Source organism: Meriones unguiculatus, chromosome 9 (assembly GCF_030254825.1).
Source record: "Meriones unguiculatus strain TT.TT164.6M chromosome 9, Bangor_MerUng_6.1, whole genome shotgun sequence".
NCBI lineage: Eukaryota > Metazoa > Chordata > Mammalia > Rodentia > Muridae > Meriones > Meriones unguiculatus.
Genome location: NC_083357.1, coordinates 34,497,351 through 34,515,473, shown reverse-complemented (window position 1 = coordinate 34,515,473; position 18,123 = coordinate 34,497,351).

Sequence of the window (18,123 nt, the reverse complement as noted above, 5' to 3'; positions counted from 1 at the left end):
AGTCTATAAAATGCATCCCACCCTTTAGATTCATGTAGGGACTCATAATGTATATTTAAGTCACACTGTAATCAATACTGTGTGTGTGCATGTGTGTGTGTGTCCAACAACCTGCTTCATTCATCTTCAGAAAATTAGAAAAAGAAACTTCTGGCTGTAAATAAAATAAACTTAGGGTAACCATATAGGCATTCCTTACAATCAGGTCACAAGTGCTCTTATTCAAGTTCAGTCTTATAAACACAAATTTGATAAGCTTAAAAATAAATAAAATGATCTCCAACAAATGGTGCTGGTCCAACAGGATGTCTAAATGCAGAAAAATGAAAATAGATCCATATTTGTCACCCTGCACAAAACTAAAGTTCAAGTGGATCAAAGACCTCAACATAAAACTAGACACACTAAATCGGTTAGAAGAAAAAGTGGGGAAAAGCCTAGAACTCATTGTCACAGGAGACAACTTCCTGAACAAAACAACAGCACAGGCTCTAAGAGCAACAATCGATAAATGGGACCTCATGAAACTGAAAAGCTTCTGTAATGCAAAAGACACTGTCCTCAGAGCAAAACAACAGCCCACAGAGAAAGGATCTTCACTAACCCTGTATGTGACAGAGGGCTGATATCCAGAATAAATAAAGAACTCAAGAAGTTAAAAAGCAACAAGGCAAGCAATCCAATTAAAAAATGGGGTACAGACCTAAACAAAGAATTCTCTGTAGAGGAATATAGAATGGCAGAGAAACACTTAAATAAATGCTCAACGTCCTTAGTCATCAGGGAAATGCAAATCGAAACAACCCTGAGATTTTACCTTACACCCATCAGAATGGCTAAGATTAAAAACTCAAGTGGCTCCACATGCTGGAGAAGATGTGGAAAAAGGGGAAAACCTTAATTGCTGGTGGGAGTGCAAACTTATACAACCATTTTGGAAATCAATCTGGCACTTTCTCAGACAATTAGGAATACTGCTTCCTCAAGATCCAACTATACCACTCCTAGGCATATATCCAAAATATGCTCAAGTACACAACAAGGACTTTTGTTCAACCATGTTCATAGCAGCTTTATTCGTAATAGCCAGAACCTGGAAATAACCCAGATGTCCCTTAACTGAGAAATGGATGTAGAAATTGTGGTACATTTAGACAATGGAATACTACTCAGCAATTAAAAACAAGGAAATCATGAAATTTGCAGGCAAATCGTGGGATCTTGAAAAGATCATCCTGAGTGAGGTATCCCAGAAACAGAAAAACACACATGGTATATACTCACTTATAAGATATCAGCCCTATAAGAGGATAAACCTACTAAAATCCGTATGCCTAAAGAAGCTAAACAAGAATGAGAACTGGGGATAAGATAATCAGTTCTCACTTAGACAAATGGGAGGGAGGTTGGAAGTAGGAGAACACAAGTACAGGACCGAGGGTCTCTGAAAGACTCTACCTAGCAGTGAATCAAAGCAGATGCTGAGACTCATAACCAAACCTTGGGAAGAGTGCAGGGAATCATATGAAAGAAGAGAGAGTTAGTTTGACCTGGAGAGGACAGCAAGGACCAAATGTATCTGAGTACAGCGGTCTTTTCTGAGACTGTTTCTCCAACCAAGGATCATGCGTGGATATAACCTAGAACCCCTACTCGGATGTAGCCCATTGTAGCTCAGCATCCAAGAGGGTTTCCCTAGTAAGGGGAAGAGGGACTGTCTCTGATATGAACTCAGTGGCTAGCTGTTTGACACCCCCCCCCCCAAGGTAGGAGCAGCCTTGCTAGGCCACAGAGGAGGGCATTGTAGCCAGTCCTGAAGAGACATGATAAGCTAAGATGAGATGAAAGGGGAGGAGGACCTTCCCTATCAGTGGACTTATAGAGGGGCAGGGAGGAGATAAGGGAGGGACTATGGGATTGGAAGGAATGAAGGAGGGGGCTACACCTGGGATACAAAGTAAATAAACTGTAACTAATATAAAAAATAAAAATTTAATTAAAAAATAAATAAACGAAATGGCAGAAGCTAATTAAATAAGGGTTGAATAACTGCAGCAGCAACATTCTAAAGGCATGTGTATTTAGAATACTATGCTTATTGCATCATTAATGACTTTAAAGCTTTCTTTTAGACACTGGATTCCTTTTGTAAATATATTTTTCCTAATTTAATTTTGAGAAAACATATAAAAATGAATTATAAACCAACCATGTAATTTTTTCTGTATATTGATGATTGTTTTTTGCATTTTCTAAGACTAGTTAACAAATCCATTCTTTTTAAAATTTTTGCTTTTTATTTATTCACTTTACATCCTTCTTGTAGCCCCTTTCCTCCTCTCCTTCTGATCCCAACCTCCTGCCCTGTTCTCCCATCTTCCTTTCTCTCATTTCTCAGAAAACTGGAGCCCTCCACTATCCACATACCCCAGTTTGTCAAGTCATATCAGGACTGAATTCTGGTGAGGCAACCCTGCCAAAGGGGTGGCGGAGGGAGTGATCAAATAGCAAGCAACAGAGTCCATGTCAAAGTCAATCCTGGGTCCTCTTATTAGGAAAACCCACATGAACCCTCAGCTGCTCAGCTTCTACATCTGTGGAGAGGGCCGAGGTCTGGTCTATGAATGGAATTGGTTGGTGCTACAGTCTCCCTAAGCACCTCTGGGCCCTGGTTAGTTGGCTCTGTAGGTGTTTTTGTGGAGCTACTATGATCTCTAGGTCCTTTTATCCATCCCCCCACTTTTCCACAGAACTCTATTTTTTTCTTGTACTTTAATTGTTTATTTATTTTTTAAATTAATATTTTTTATTTTTAAATAATTTTATACATTCACTTGTATCTGAGCTGTAGCCCATTCCCTTTTCCCCTCCCAATCCTCCCCTCCCTCCCTCATCTCCTCCCTGGCCCCTTCTGAGTTCACTGAGAGAGGGTGTCCTCCTCTCCTTCTGTCTGGCCCTAGCCTATTAGGTACCTTCAGGGTGGTTGCAATGTCCTTATCTGTGGGAATCATATGAAGGAAGGAGGAATTAGTATATCTTAGAGGGGACAAGGAGCCCCACAAGGTCCAAATATATCTGAGCACAGTGGTCTTCTATGAGACTGTTTATCCAACCAAGGACCATGCATGGATATAACCTACAATCCTTGCTCAGACATAGCCCATGGTAGCTCAGTATCCAAGTGGGTTCCCTAGTAAGGGGGACAGGAACTCTTTCTGACATGAACTCATGAGCTTCCCCTCCCCCTGAGGGAGGATCAGCCTCGTTAGGGCACAGGACTCTTATGTTGTGGCTGTGTGTCTCAGCATCTGTTTCTGTCTCCTGCTAGGTGGAGCCTCTCAGAAGACAGCTGTGCTAGGCTCCCATCTGTGAGCATAACATAATATCATTAATAGTATCAAGGGTTGGGTCCTGTGGGATAGATCTCAGGTTCGGCCAGGCATTGGTTGGCATTACCTTGATCTCTGCTAGGTGTCTCAGGTAGAGTCACTCCCATATCCACCCAGAAGTCTACCCTGTCTTAGGTCTCCAGCTTGTCATAGAGATGCCCCTGCCCATGGTTTCTCTTTTGCCTGGAGGCCCTTTGTCCTCTCAACCCTGCTCACCACAGGTCTGGTCTCCTCCGTCATTTCTTTCCATGTTCCCTCTCCTATCTTGTTCTGCTTTATATCCACTTCCCTTGCGTATTCTATTTCACCTTCTAGTGAAATTGAAGCAACCTCCTTTGAGTTCTCCTTGTTACTTATCTTGTATGGGTCTATGTATTGCAGTATATCTATCCTATAATATATAGCTAAAATCTGCTTATAAGTGAATACAAACTATGAGTGTCTTTCTGGGCCTGGGATACTTCACTCGGGATGGTCTTATCTAGGTCTATCAATTTACCCACAAATTTCAGGATTTCTTTATTTTTAAAGCTGTGTAGTATTTCACTGTGTAAATGTACCATAATTTCGTTATTCAGTTGAAGGACATCTGGGTTGGTTCCAGATTCTTGCTGCTACAAATAAAGCTGTTATGAACATAGCTGAGCAAGTGTCCTTGTTATACGTTAGCACATCTTTTCGGTATATACCCAGGAATGGCACAGCTGAGTCTTGAGGTAAAGCTATTTCAAATTTTCTGAGAAAGTGCAAGACTGATTTTCAAAATGGTTGTACACATTTGCACTCCCACCAACCATGAAGAAGTTTCCCTTTTTCCTCACATTCTCCTCAGCATGTGCTGTCACTTGAGTTTTTGATCTTAGATATTCTGATGGGTCTAAATGAAATCTCAGAGTTTTAATTTGCATTTTCATGATGATTAATGACTTTTAGCATTTCTTTAAGTGTTTCTTGGCAATTAGACAATCCTCTGATGAGAATTCTGTTTAGCTCTATATCCCAATTTTAATTGGATTATTTGGTTTCTTGGTATTTAATTTCTTGAGCTCTTTATTTTGGAGATTGGCCCTTTGTCAGCTGTAGGGTTGGTAAAGATCTTTTTCCAGTCTGTAGCCTGCCATTTCATTCTCCTGACAGTGTCCTTTGTCTTACAAAAACTTTCAAATTTCATGAAGTCACATTTATTAATTGTTGATTTTAGAATCTGAGCTATTGGTATTCTGTTCCGGAAGTTGTCTTCTGTGCCAATGAGTTCAAGGCTCTTCCTCACTTTCTCTTCTAATAGATTTAGTTGATCTGGTTTTATGTTGAAGTCTTAGATCTACTTGTACTTGAGTTTTGTGCGGAGTGATAAATAAGGATCTACTGGTATTTTTCTACATGTAGACATGCAGTTGGACCAGCACCGTTTGTTGAAGATGTTGTCTCTTTTTCATTGTATGGCTTTGGGTTCTTTGTCAAAAATCAAGGTTCATACATGTGTGGGTTCATCTATGGGTCTTTGATTTCATTGCATTGATCATATTTCAATGCCAGTATCATGCAGTCTTTATTACTGTTTATCTGTATTACAGCTTGAAGTTAGGGATGGAAATACCTCCAGAAATTCTTTTGTTGTACAGGGTTGTTTTCACTATCCTGTTTTTTGTTTTTTGTTTTTGTTTTTTTTTTTGCTTTTCCATATGAAGTTTAAAATTGTTTTTTCAAAGTCTATGAAGAATTGGGTTGAAATTTTGAATGGAATTGCTTTGAATCTGATTGCTTTGGGGAGATGGCCATTTTTTACTATGTCGGTCCTACTGATATATGAACATGGGAGAGCTTTCCATCTTCAGATACCTTCTTCAGTTTCTTTCTTCAGAGACTTGAAGTTTTTGTCATACAGGTATTTAACTTGCTTGGTTAAAGTTATACAAAGAAACTTTCTGGCTATTGAGAAGGGTATTGTTTTCCTATTTTTTTCTCAGTCACATTTGTCATTTGTATACAGGAGGGCTACTGCTTTCTTTGGATTAATTTTATATCCAGGCACTTTGGTGAAGGTGTTTATAGACTGTAAGGGTTCTCTGATAGAAGTTTGGGGGTCACTTAGGTATACTATCATAGTGTCCGCAAATAGCAATACTTGGACTTCTTCATTTCCAATTTGTATCCGCTTGAACTCTTTTAGTTGTCTTATTGCTCTGCCTAGCAGTTCAAGTACTATGCTGAAGAGATATGGAGACAGTGGGCAGCCTTGCATTTTTCCTGATTTCAGTGGAACTGCTTTAAGTTTCCTTCTATTTAATTTTATATCCACAATGGGCTTTCTATATATTGACTTTATTATGTTAAAGTATGGGCCTTGTATATCTGATGTTTCTAAGACTTTTATCATGTAAGCGTATTGGATTTTGTGAAATGTTTTTTAATTTAATGAGATAATTATATGGGATTTTCCTTTCAGTTTGTTCTTATTGTGGATTACATTGATGGATTTTTGTATATTGAACCAACTCTTCATGGCTGGGATAGGGCCTACTTGATCATGGTGAATAATATTTTTGTTATGTGCTTGAATTATGTTTCCAAGTATTTTATTGAGTATATTTCATCAATGTTCATAAGGGAAATTGGTCAGAAATTCTTTCTTTGTTGGGTCTTCCTGTAGTTTAGGTATCAGGGTGACTGTACCCTCAAACAATGATTTCTGCAATCTCTCTTCCTTCTCTTTCTGTTTTGGGGAAGAGTTTAAGGAATATTGGTATTAGCTCTTTTTTGAAAGTCTGGAAGAATTTTGTGCTAAAACCATCTACCTTTTTTTTTTTGTTCATTTGTTTTTGATGAGAGACTTTTAATGACTACTCCTATTTCCTTAGGGGTTATATGATTATTTATCTTGCTTCTGTGATCATTATTTTACTTTAGTAAGTGGAGTCTGTTCAAGAAAATTGTCCATTTCATTTAGATTACCCAATTTTGTAGAGTACAGGCTTTTGAAATAACTCCTAATGATTCTTTGGATTTCATCAATTTCTATTGTTATGTCCCCCTTTGCTTTTTTGATTTTGTTATTTAGTGTCTTTCACCCTTTTAGTTATTTTTGCTAAAGGTTTGTTTGTCTTATTGATTTTCTTAAAGAACCAGCTCATGATTTTGTTGATTCTTTGTATTTTTCTGTGTTTCTAATTTATTGATTTCAGACCTGAGTTTGATGATTTCCTGCCTCTATTCCTTTTAAGAGTGTTTACATCTTTTTTTTTTCTAGAGCTCTCAGGTAAGCTGTTAAGTTCTTAATATGGAATCTCTCTAATTTCCTTTTGAAGGCACTTAATGCTCTGAACTTCCCTCAGTTGCCCATAGTTCCTTGGGTAGGATTAGGACTCACGGGCTTTACCCCATCCACACTGATGTTGTCCTCATTCATCTCACACTGTTCAGCTCAGATTTGAGCACTCACGTACGTGACATTGTATGTATGTAGCTTCTGATTTTAATAGGAGACATAATCTTCCAGCTAACTCTTTTTCTGGCTCTTACATTCTCTGCATATACTCTTCATTTATTTTGATTGAGCCTTAGGAGAGTTTTATAGATATATACATTGGGACAAGTCTCAAGTACTCTGCATTGTTGTGGTTTTAGAAAGTGGTCTCCATCTGTTGCAAAGAGAAGATTCCTTGATGAGGTCTGATGACTATATTTATTTGTGGGTATAAGGACAATTGTTTATAGGTTGTTGTTAGGGATTATGTAGCTTTAGTGAATTAGTTGTTGTAAATTATCCTTCAATAACTATGACTTCACTAACACTGAGTATGTAGTTCCGTTTCCATTATCATGCATGGTTTATCTCTGTTGAGAGGGTCTTAGGTCCAATTATAAAGTTGTTTAGGACTTTCTGGTTACTGCTAAGTTACATGTACCATTTATGCACCGTTAGTGTTAATTGTGTAATTCTTTCCATTTATGGAATTTATAGGTATCACAGTTTGGTCAAATAGTGATTGTATCTATCTTTAGGGTAAGAATATTCAGCTCAGCTCAATCTCAGGTGAGTCTGGGTCCTATTTCTGAAATGCATGGTGTCCTAAATAATAGGAACTTACCTTCTACCTCTGGAAAGCAACCCTAGTTACTTTGTCATTCAAACGCTCCCTAAATATAAGTGATTGCAAATGTACCCATAGACATTTCTTAGATTATGTGACAATACATAGTAAAACTTTTCTAGACTAACTTCTTCCTTGCCAAAATTCTGCTCTTCCATGCACATGTAAAGAAGTTTCATTCTCAGTTAATCCTAATCAAAGCAAAAGAACTCAACAGAAAAAAAAAGATGAATGTGCACTAAACACATCAAATTCTGTTCCATCTCAACTACTCAGCTTATTCTCCCCTTAATCCACACATCAATCCTTTCTCAACAAGAGGAGAGAACAACAAATTTCTATGCTTTCATTCCCACATGCCACCTCCCTATATTTCTATATGACCATGTTTCCATGCAGTGATTTTAATAACAAAGAAATTGGAAGAAAAATAAATTGATTAGTACAGATCAAGTGGCTCTGATACACCTGCTATAAGGTGATAAATTGTTGACCTTTTAGAAGAACATTAGTGATGTTCCACTTAAGAAAGTTTCTTTTCTCAAGAGTAATATGTCTCTAAAATGCCAGGCTTTATTCTCTCATCTCTAAACAAATCAGGTTTAATAAGTTTCTTCTTTCAAGTAAATATTTTAAATGAATCAAAGGGCCACCGTTAATGTCACTCCACTAATATTTAATTTCAAGATACTGGGTTAATATTTATATCCAAATTAATGTCATCAGCTAAAGATAAAAGACCAATACATGTGTTTATCTGGAGCCAATAAAATACCATTTGAACACAACCATAGACAAGAGTGCCTTCAATTAGAAATAGAAAAAAAAAGAGATTCAATCTGTGGGCCTCTGTCAGATAAAAGGCAAGTTAACTGATGGAAGTTGCCGGGCTACATTCCTTCCTTGATATTTATCCTATATAAATTAAAATAAAACAAAATACTTTATTTTTCCTTTTTTAAAGAACAGAATTACAAATTAGTCATGACAATTTAGTTAGCAAATTATAAATTATAATTAAAATTTAGTTAGTTATATAATTATAATAATTGTGCCTTAGATTGGCTTAGGAATCTAAGGCAGGTAGATAAATGTTTTCTATAAAAGGCATTGTAGTGGTTTCAGGTAATATATAGTCCCTGTTGGAAAGTCACCCATTTTTAATCTATACATGATAGTATTTAGGGTTCTGTATAAATTCCAACAGAAAAAGCAAGCCAAGGAATAGATTTATGCAATGGGTTGTAGTTTCTTGATTGATAATATGAGAAACAGCAATGGGGTGTAGTACAAAAACATAGGCTCCTTGAAGACACTTGCTTATAACAGTGTCTATTTCCTGGTGTTTCCTGAAGAACAAATACAAATGCATGACTTTCACCAGCAAGCATGGTGATCATTTGCCATTGGTTTAAGCAGCAGCACTCAATACAACTTTTCCTTAACATTACTGTTGAACAATTAATATATATCAAGGTAGAAAATAATAAACACCACTAGATATTACTGACGATTATTATAATCGAACAATTATTTTCACTAAAAAAGTAAATAACACTTTGATTCAAATTTCTGTGGTAGTTTTGTCAACAGTGCTACCTCAGTGGATAAGTAATTCTATGAAACCAGAGGACAGAAAGAACCCTTCATTCTATACTCTGCGAAAGTACAGGCAATACTTGAGCATTTAAACTTGACCCAGATCTTTAAGATGAAAAAGTTTTTTGTTTGTTTGTTGTTTGGATTGTTTTTTTTTTTTTTTTTTTGAGAGATGGGCTTTATGATGTGGGGCTTCCAACAGAAATAAATCTTCAGATGTGAGACAAATGCAAGGTATATCTATGAAGAAACTGTTGTACTTCGTTGTAGTTTAACAAAGCTTCTGAGAAAGTGTGAAATGCAAGTTTAGAAAGTAGGTTGGGGTTTTTCTCAAACAGGTCTTTCACTTGCTTGGTTAGAGACACACCAAGGTACTTTATGTTATTAGTGGCTATTGTGAAGGGTGTTGTTTCCCTAATTTCTTTCTCAGCCTTTTTGTCTTTGGTATACAGGAGGGCTTCTGATATTTTTAAGTTGATTTTATATCCTGCCACTTTGCTGAAGGTGTTTATCAGCTGAAGGAGTTCTCTGGATGAATTTTTGGGGTCGCTCATGTATACTATCATATCATCTGCAAATAGCAACACTTCCTTTCCAATTTACATACCCTTGATCTCCTTTAGTTGTCTTATTGCTCTGGCTAGGACTTCAAGTCTCTGAAGAAAGAAATCAAAGAAGATATCAGAAGATGGAAAGATCTCCTGTGCTCATGGATTGGTAGGATTATCATTGTGAAAATGGCCATACTGCCAAAAGCAATCTACAGATTCAATGCAATTCCCATCAAAATACCAACTCAATTCTTTACAGACCTTGAAAAAAAGATTCTCAGCTTCATATGGAGAAACAAAAAACCCAGAATCTCCAAAATGGTCCTGTACAACAACAGATCATCTGGAGGTATCTCCATCCCTGATCTCAAGCTGTACTACAGGGCAACAGTAATAAAAACTGCATGGTATTGGCATAGAAACAGAAAGGAGGATCAATGGAACCGCATAGAAGACCCAGAAATAAACCCACACACCTATGAATACTTGATATTTGACAAAGAAGCCAAATCCATTCAATGGAAAAAAGACAGCATCTTCAACAAATGGTGCTAGACCAACTGGATGTCTACATGCAGAAAAATGAAAATAGATCCATATTTATCACCCTGCACAAAACTAAAGTCAAAGTGGATCAAGGAACTCAACATAAAACCAGAGACTCTAAATCAATTGGAAAAAAAAGTGGGAACAGCCTAGAACTCATTGGCACAGGAGACAACTTCCTGAACAGAACACCAACAGCACAGGCTCTAAGAGTAAAAATCAATAAATGGGACCTCATGAAACTGAAAAGCTTCTGTAAAGCAAAGGACACCATCATCAAAACAAAACGACTGCCTACAGATTGGGAAAGAATCTTCACTAACCCTTTATCTGACAGAGGACTAATATCCAGTATATACAAAGAACTAAAGAAGCTGAAAAGCAGCAAACCAAGTAATCCAATTAAAAAATGGGGAACAGAGCTAAACAGAGAATTCTCGACAGAGGAATATCAAATGGCAGAGAAACACTTAAAGAAATGCTCATCCTCATTAGCCATCAGAGAAATGCAAATCAAAATGACCCTGAGATATCACCTAACACCCATCAGAATGGCCAAGAGGAAAAACTCAAGTGATAACACATGCTGGAGAGGTTGCGGAGAAAGGGGAACCCTCCTCCACTGCTGGTGGGAATGTAAACTGGTACAACCACTCTGGAAAGCTATCTGGCACTTTCTAAGACAATTAGGAATAGTGCTTCCTCAAGACCCAGCTATACCACTGCTAGGTATATACCCAAAGTTTGCTCAAGTACACAAAAGGGATACTTGCTCAACCATGTTTATAGTAGCTTTATTTGTAGTAGCCAGAACCTGGAAACAAGCCAGATGTCCATCAACGGAGGAATGGGTACAGAAATTGTGGTATTTTTACACAATGGAATACTACTCAGCAATCAAAAAGGAGGAAATCATGAAATTTGCAGGCAAATGGTGGGATCTAGAAAAGATCATTCTGAGTGAAATATCCCAGAAGGAGAAAGACAAACATGGTATATACTCACTTATATAGACCTATAATATTTTATAAACATAATGAAATCTATACACCTAAAAAAGATAATCAAGAGAGAGGACATGGGGTAAGATGATCAATCCTCGTTTAGAAAGACAGATGGGATGTGCATTGAACGTATGACAGGAGTCTACTGAGCGCATCTGAAAGACTCTAACTAGCAGTGTTTTCAAAGCAAAGACTCATGACCAAGCCTTTGGCAGAGTACAGGGAATCATAAGAAAGAAGGGGAGTTAGTCTGATACGGAAAGGATAGGAGCTCCACAAGGACCAAATATATCTGGGCACAGAGTCTTTTCTGAGACTGACATTCAACCAAGGACCATGTATGGATATAACCTAGAACCTCTGCTCAGATGTAGCCTGTGGTAGCTCAGTAACCAATTGGTTTCCCAAAGTGAGGGGAACAAGGACTATTTCTAACAGGAACTCAATGACTGGCTCTTTGGCCTCCCCACCCCCCAAGGGAGGAGCAGTCCTGTTAGGCCACAAAGGAGGGCTTTGCAGACAGTCCTGAAGATACCTGATAAAACAGGATCAGATGAATGGGGAGGAGGTCCCCCCTATCAGTGGACTTGGAAAGGGGTACGGTGGAGATGAGGGAGGGAGGGAGGGACTGGGAGGGAATGAGGGATTGGGACACGGCTGGGATACAGAGTTAATAAAATGTAACTGATAAGAAAAAAATAAAATTAAAAAAATAAAAATAAAAAATAAAAAAATAAAAAAAAATAAAAGCACGCAGAGTGGGCAAACAGAAAACAAAACAAAACAAAAAAACAAACAACAACAACAAAAAAAAACAAAAAACAAAAAAAAAAGAAAGTAGTTTGGGACCTGTCACAGAAAAACTGGGTATCATTTAGTGAAGCGTGCTTCCTCACCCACTCTCAGCTTCACTTCGTTGCTTGGAGTTCCTAATATAGAAGCCCCCATTGATTTCCTTCTTCCATAGCATGTCTGTTGCTTCAAGTATTTCTTGTACAAGTATTCTTTTTAATATTCATTTTTTATATTAATTACAGTTTATTCACTTTGTATCTCACCCCCTCCCTCATTCCCTCCTAATCCCACCCTTTCTCCTTTATCTCCTCCCATGCCCCTCTCCAAATCCACTGATAGGGAAGGTCCTTCTCCCTTTCCATCTGATCCTATTTTATCAGGTCTCATCAGGACTGGCTGCATTGTCCACCTCTGTGGCCAGGCAAGGCTGCCCCCTCCCCTTCAGGGGAAGGTGATCAAAGAGCCAGCCATTGAGTTCATGTCAGAGACAGCTCCTGTTCCCCTTACTAGGGTACCCACTTGGATACTGAGTTGCCATGGGCTATATCTGAGCAGGGGTTCTAGATTCTATCCACGAATAGTCCTTGGTTGGAGTTTCACTATCAGAAAAGACCACTGTACCCAGAGATTTTGGTTCTGTTGTTCTCCTTCCTGTCCTCCCCAGGTCTTCCCCCCTTTTCTTTCATAATATTCCTTGTACTCTGCAATACATTTGGTTATGAGTCTCTGCATCTATTTTGATACCCTACTACGTAAAGTCTTTCAGAGGCAGTCTGTGGTATGCACATGTCCTGTTCCCTGTTTTCTCCATCTTTTGATTTCCATCCTGTTTCTCTTTCTGAATGAAGATTGATCATATGACCCAGGGTCTTCCTTCTTGCTTATCCTCTTTAGGTGTACTGATTTAGTATGTTTATACTATATTATATGTCTAATATCCTTTTATGAGTGAGTATATACCATGTGTGTCTTTCTGCTTCTGGGATCCCTCACTCAGAATAATATTTTCTAGTTCCCACCATTTTGCATGAAAATTTCATAATTTTCTTGTTTTTAATTGCTGAGTAGTATTCCATTGTGTAAATGTACCACAATTTCTGTATCCATTCCTCAGTTGACAAACATCTGGGTTGTTTCCAGGTTCCATCTGGCTATTATGAATAAAACCGGTATGAACACAGTTGAGCAAATGTTCTTGTTGTATACTTGAGCACCTTTTTGATATATGTCTAGGAGTGGTATAGCTAGATCTTGAGGTAGCACTATTCCTAATTGTCTGAGAAAGCATCAGATTGATTTCCAGAGTGGTTATGCAAATTTAAATTCCCACCAGCAATAGAGGAGGGTTCTCCTTTCTCCACATTCTGTCCAGTATGTATTATCACTTGAGTTTTTGATCTTAGCCATTCTGATGATTGTAAGGTGAAATCTCAGGGTTGTTTTGATTTGCATTTTCCTGATGACTAAGGAAGTTGAGCATTTCTTTAAGGATTTCTCTGCCATTCGATATTCCGCTGTTGAGAATTCTCTCTTTAGTTCTATACCCCTTTCTAAAATTGGATTACTTGATTTATTGTTGTTTAAATTCCAATGGATATTTCATTTTTGACAAAGATGCCAAAACTATACAATGAAAAATGATAGCATCTTCAACATATGGTGCTGGTCTACCTGGATGTCTACATGTTAAAAATGCAAATAAATCCATATTTATCACCCTGCACAAAACTAAAGTTCAAGTGGATCAAAGACCCCAACATAAAACCAGACACACTATTCTGCTAGAGGTCCCATTCATTAATTGTTGATCTTAGAACCTGAGCTGTCAGTTGTTTGTTTAGGAAGTTAGCTCAGGTGTAATTGAGATCAAGGGTCTTCCCCACTTTTTTTCTAACAGACTTAGTGTCATCTTTTTTCCATTGTTTGGTTTTGGCTCCTTTGCAGAAAAAAACAAGTGACCCTAGATATATGGGATCATTTCTGGTTCTTTGATTCAATTCTATTGATCCACCAGTCTGTTTCGAAGCCAGTACCATGCAGTTTTTATTACCGTTGCTATGTAGTACAGCTTTAGATCAGGGATAGAGATACCTCCTGAAGATCTTTTATTAGACGGGATTGTTTTAACTATTCTGATTTTTTAGTTTGTTAGGTTTTTGTTTGTCTGTTTGTTTTTGTTTTGTTTTTCCATATGAAGTTTAGAATTGTTCTTTCAATGTCTCTAAAGAATTGTATTGGTATGTTGATGGTGATGCCCTGAATCTGTAGATTGCTTTTGGTAAGATTGTCATTTTTACTACTGATCCATGATCATGGGTGATCTTTACATATTCTTATTTCTTCTTCAATTACTTTCTTCAGAGACCTGAAAGCTTTTTTTGTTTTGTTTTGTTTTCATACAAGTCTTTCACTTGCTTGGTTAGGGTAACAACAAGATACTTTAAGTTAGTTAGATTGTTTGTTTGCTGTGGCTATTGTTAAGGGTTTTGTTTCCCTGATTTCCTTCTCAGCCCTTTGTCTTTTGTATACAGGAGGGATGCTGATTTTTTTCTTTTGAATTACCTTTTCTCCAGACACTTACCTGAAGATGTTTATCAGTTGTAGGATTTCCCTGGTAGACTTTTTGGGGTAATTTATGGATATTATCATATCATCTGAGAAGAGTAATACTTTGACTTCTTCCTTTTCAATTTGTATCCCCTTGATCTCCTTTAGTTGTGTTATTGCTCTGGATAGGACCTCAAGAATTATATTTAAACAATGCAGAGAGACTGGACAGACATCCCGATTTCAGCAGAATTCATTTAAGTTTCTCTCCATTTAGTTTGATGTTGGCTATAGGCTTGCCGTTTATTGCTTTTATTGTGTTTAGGTATGTGCCTTGTATCCTTGTTGTATCCTTGGTCATGGTAGATGATATCTTTGATGTGTTCTTGGATTCCATTTGTGAGCATTTTATTGCATATTTTTTGTGTCGATATTCATAAGAGAGATTAGTCTGAAGTTAAAAAAAAACAGAGAATTCTCAACAGAGGAATATCAAATGATGGAGAAACATTTAAAGAAATGTTCAACACCTTTAGTCATCAGGGAAATGCAAATCAAAACCACTCTGAGATTCCATTTATACCTGTCAGAATGGCTAAGATAAAAACTCAAGTGACAGCACATTCTGGCCAGGGTGTAGAACAATGTGAACACTCCTGCATTGCTTAGAGTGCAAACTTGTACAGCTTCTTTGGAAATCAGTTTGATGCTTTCTCAGAAAACTGGAAATAGTGTTACCTCAAGATCCAGCTATGCTACTCCTGGGCATATACCCAAAAGTTGTTCTACAAATACAACAAGGACATTTGCTCAACTATGTTCATAGAAGCTTTATTATAATAACCAGAATCTGGAGACAGCCTCGATGCCCCTCAACAGAAGAATGAATATGGAAATTGTGGTACATTTACACAATGGAATACTACTCAGCAATTAAAAACAAGGAAATTCTTAAATTTGCAGGCAAATGGATAGAACTAGAAAATATCATCCTGAGTAAGGTAACACAGAACCAGAAAAACACACATCATATATACTCACTTATAAGCAGATATTAGCCATATAATACGAGATAACCACACTATAACCCACAGACAAAATAGACTAAATATCAAGGAAGACCCTAGGGAGGACACCTATTTCTCATTCAGAAGGACAAATAGAATAGACACAGGAATTGGTTAAAAAGAGGGAAGAGGATGAGAGCCTACCATTAATGCTCTCAGAAAGCCTCTACCCAACAGTTGATTGAAGCAGCTGCTATGACTCACAGCCATACTTTGGGGCAGAGAGTATGGTGCTATTGGAAAGAGTAGGGGAATAGTAGGACCTAGAGCAGACAGTAACTCCATAAGAAAACCAACAAAGCCAACAATTCTGGGTCCACAGGAGCCTGTTGAAACTGATGTTCCACCTGAGAACCATGCATGAAGAGGCCCTACACTACTTGCTCAGATGTCGCAGATAGGCAGCCCAGTCTTTATGTGGCTTGCCTAGTTAGGGGTGTAGGGGCTGTCACTGACATGGACTCTATTTTCTGCTCTTTGATTATCTCCCTCTATATCTATATCCTGTTTACATATATCCTATATTTTTTGGGTGTAATTGAATTCATTGGGTTGAAGTTTTCCTTCTAGTATCTCTGTAGGGCTTGATTGGTACATAGATCTTTTTTAACTTAGGTTTTGTTATGTAATATCTTGTTTTCTCCATTTATGGTGATAGAAAGTTTTGCTGGGTATATTAGTCTGGGTTGGCAACTTTAGTCTCTTAGTGTCTGCATGACATCTGCCCAGGCCATTCTGGTTTTCATAGTCTCTGTTTAGAAGTTAGATGTGATTCTAATAGGTCTACCTTTATATGTTACTTGGCATTTTGGATTGCCATTTTTTCTATTTTCCTTTGTAGATTTATTGTTGTGATTATTTTGTGGGAGGAATTTCTTTTCTGGTCTAGTCTATTTGGTGTTCTGTAAGCCTCGAATATGTTTAAGGCCATCTCTTTCTATAGGTTGGGGAAATTTTCTTCTATGATTTTCTTGAAAACATTTTCTGGACTTTGGAGCCTGGAATCTTCTTTTTCATCTATTCCTAGTATTCTTAGGTTTCATCTTTTCATGGTGTCCATAATTTCTTGGATGTTTTGTGTCAGGAATTTTTCCATTTAAATATTTTTTGAGAGATGAATTGATTTATTCAATTGTATCTTCAACTCTTGAATTCTCTCCTCCATCTCTTATATTCTGTTGGTGATACATACCCTTTGTTACTGATCTCTTCTCTAAGTTCTCTATCTCCAGGGTTTCTCAGTTTGTTTTTTTCTTTCTTGATTTTAATCCTGTTTTCAGGTCTTGGAAAGTTTTATTCATTTCCTTCACCTGTTTGATTGTGGTTTCATGTCTGTCACTGATGGCCTTTATTTATTTGGTTGTATTTTCCTGAATTTCATTGAAAGATTTATTTGTTTTCTCTTTATATGCCTCTAATAATGGCATAAGCACAGATTTAAGCTCACTTTTGTGTGTTTCAGCTACATTAGAATATACATTTTGGAGGGGTTTTCTGGTGGAATCAAGATGCCCTGGTTTTTGTTGATTGTGTTCTTACACTGGTGTTTAGCCATCTTGTTGTCCATAGCCTTGGATGATTATCCTGGAAGGTGCACAGAATACGGATTCATGTGTCTCTGGTGTTTGGAGTATGGTATAATCTTCAGGATGAGGTCCAGGAGAATAGGAATGGGTGCTTGCATTTTGAATACAACTGAGCTAGGGTGTGTGTTTTAGAAGGCATTGGATGGGTGCAGGTGTCTTGAAAGGCAGGGGCACATGGACACAGGTGCCTGGGCAGGCAGGGGCATGGGCAGGGTTACCTCAGAGCAAGGAGCAGGTATCTTGATTAGGGGAGATCCACTGCCTCAGTTTGCAGCTGTGGGGTCTGGAAGAAGGATTGGCATCCACATCAGGTAGCAGCAGGAGAAGATCTGGTGCCTCAGAAGGCTGCTGATCTGTGACTTAAGGGCCTACCAGACACTGCGGTCCAGAAACTCAGATTTGTCTGTGTTCCAACATCTTAAATCCAGAATTCTGTAAGATTTTATTGTTAAAGGGGTGTCCACAGAGGGAAAAAATAGAACTGTTTTTTGATCGCTTCTGCCTGATGGAACTTCCCTACCAGGCCACAGTGGAGAATAGCAAAGTCATTCTTTATGTGAATAGATGAGCTGGGGAGTCTGACTAGGGAAGGAGCAGGGAGTGTGGGACTGGGAGAAGAGGGAGGTGCCTATGACTCAGAAGTAAATTGAATTAGTTAATAAAAACAATCTAGTAAAATTTAATTTGTTTTAGAAAGAATTCTAAACATTTGGGGATTTGTAATTGATTACTTTTAGTCATTTTAATAAAAAAAGAAAGTTTTTTTGTTTTTAATGTTAATCAGATAAATTAATACAGAATAAATGTGTGTTTGATAGTAAGTCATCAAGAATTTTTACAAAAGAGCTGGGGGAAAAATAACCTAGAATCTAACTTAAATTTCAATTGAATTCGTCTTTGTGTGAATGGTTCAATTTAAGCCTTTTATTATTTAATCATCAAAACTGT